Source organism: Austrofundulus limnaeus, unplaced genomic scaffold, assembly GCF_001266775.1.
Source record: "Austrofundulus limnaeus strain Quisiro unplaced genomic scaffold, Austrofundulus_limnaeus-1.0 Scaffold5, whole genome shotgun sequence".
Lineage (NCBI taxonomy): Eukaryota > Metazoa > Chordata > Actinopteri > Cyprinodontiformes > Rivulidae > Austrofundulus > Austrofundulus limnaeus.
Window position 1 is genome coordinate 6,575,658 of NW_013952407.1, and position 2,327 is coordinate 6,577,984.

General features: G+C 35.1%; 1 protein-coding gene across 3 annotated transcripts in view; it reads right to left on the reverse strand.

Moving 5' to 3' along the window:
• The window catches only part of si:dkey-94l16.4 (transcription factor 20), an 11,275-nt gene extending 9,662 nt beyond the window's left edge, over positions 1–1,613 (reverse strand). For all 3 annotated transcript variants that reach the window (XM_014028666.1, XM_014028662.1, XM_014028654.1), the window contains exon 1: positions 1,405–1,613. The gene's annotated coding sequence lies outside the window, so the exon portion shown is untranslated. The remainder of the gene's footprint in view (positions 1–1,404) is intronic.
• Between the last annotated feature and the right edge of the window lie 714 nt (positions 1,614–2,327).

Consider the following 2,327-nt stretch of genomic DNA (forward strand, 5'->3'; position numbering starts at 1 on the left):
TATATATATAATTCAACTTGAAATTTGATTAATTTTCCTACATTGACCACAGCATTATGCCAACTTATGAAACATGTTTTATGTTTAAATTGCTAAAAATAAAAATGACACAGAATTACATTATGTACATGCAAAAAAGAAGCTTCCTGTTGATTTTTTCAATTCCATCTTCAACGTAGATATCTTTAAAATGTTCATAAGTTGTGTAGTGTGACACAGCCTTAAACTGTTCACAAAAAGTTACAAATATTGTCTTTGGATCGTTTTGACCCGACAGTCATGTGGCACTGAAATCACAAACACAGAGTCAAAGATGTGAAAATGCTTTGAGTTTTCTCTCTGCCTCTCATTAACTCGACAATAAGAGTGAGAGACACAGGTGTGGGCTCATCATGGTCACCTCAGTGAGCCATTGTGGCAGCAGCTTTACAGTTTATCTTGGTTCTTTATTCTAATCTATATAAAATGTGAACACTGGTTGTAATATCTAATAATCTAAAACAGRAAATAAGTTAGCAAGTTTAACAAGTAAATATTACAAATATGTGCACCTTTAAAAATATCTTCAGAAATGTTATAGTTTTAAATTCCACTTTGAAATATCAGGGAAATATAAAGCCTGATTTAAACCGCTGGCATTTAGTAGTGAAAGGTAACCTGTACCTTGTTTTCATTCATGCTTRTAAAGAACTTAGCAATGTTTAAAAAATTTCTTTTGAGTCGAGTTCTATATTACCTTCAAGTTATTAATGTCATACAGGTGTTTTTATATTCACACGATAGTGTTTCAACAAACAACTTGTTAACTTTTCAACCCTAAACCCTGACAGGTCAGGTGTGCTAGTTAGCTTAGCTCCGGCTAGCTTGCGGCTCGGCTCAACTACAGCAACGCTCCTGTCCCGATTATGTATTTAACCGTTTAAATGTGTTGTCGCCAAAATTTAAAACTATCACGATAAAATAAACGTCATGAAAAGTTCCGCCAAGCAATAATAACCATTTGTCATTTCGGGGAGGTGCACTTTAATTAAAATTTGATATATTAACCAAACTTGTTTAGTTTTTAAATTTTGCTTAATACCTGCTACTAAAACTGTTTAACTTAACGATGGACAGCTCAAATTTGGAAAAATAATGATTTGATCTTAAATTAGTGGCATTTGCAGCATATAATGATTGCCGAATTTAAGAATAGAGCTAAATAGTTGAAAGTAACGTAATTATTTGCTTTATAAGTGCCTAAATTAAACGAGAGACTAGATTATGTGAAACTGCGGACTACTTTTCATGGAGTTCGGCGTCACGTTCTTCTCGGTTAGAACGGTGCGCATCGGGGCAAGGCCCGGCTGGATGGAACAAAGACCGAACAGAGGTAAAGCTCTACGCCGCGCTGCCGAAACTCACCCGGACAGGAGAAGAAATCGTAGCTGTTTTTCTTCTTTTAAATGTCCAGCTAAGAGTCCATCACACCCCGCATCTCCTTTAACAACACATCTTTTCTCAGGGATTCTACTAAAAAAGTAAAAATACAGAAAGCCCTCAATTAAATACTCACTTTCCAGGAACACACTACTCCAAAAAGCAGCAGTTTGTCAAGTTTGATGGAACAATGTACCTGACTTCCTGTCACACCCTTCAAAATAAAAGTATGGTGCTTTTATTTTATGTTGTTATTTTTGTATTTTCTTATGGAGAGGCTGCAAATAAAACACATAATCAAAACATTTTAGAAAGTTATAAATTAAAAATAACATTTACATTTTGCATTAAATGTAAATTAGTAGTCCAACTCATACACTTTATTTTACCATTTTATCCATGGTTGCAGGCTGTCAAACTTTCCAACAGAACTCAGACACATCAGAAACCAGATTGTTTGTAAACAAAATTGACGGCTTTGGTCTCTCCTCATAAAGTTTTTGTTTTGCTTCCCCTTAATAACAGAATACATTTTGTGTGTAAATGAATACTGTGCCGGCTCGTTTCTGGTAACTTGACAAGGAAGTGAAACGATTGACAGCTGTGGAGCAGAAACGAGTGTAGATGTGACACACACGACCACTGGGGTKCCGGGAGGACAGGCCAGGTTGTGTGGGGATTTTTTTTTTTTTTTTCATATTAAACCTGGGGTCCGTGGGACCCCTTCATTCAAACGTTATAACAGGTCGAGGGTAAGCAGATTTGTCATACTCATTAAAGAAATTGGTATCTATTCCATTATATGTCAAAGTTGTTTCTCTTGTATACTATAAGACTTGTATATTATAAGAGTCAAAATTTAGGCTGCATGTAAATATAGTTGTAGTTTTTAAATAAAGTGTGTAATC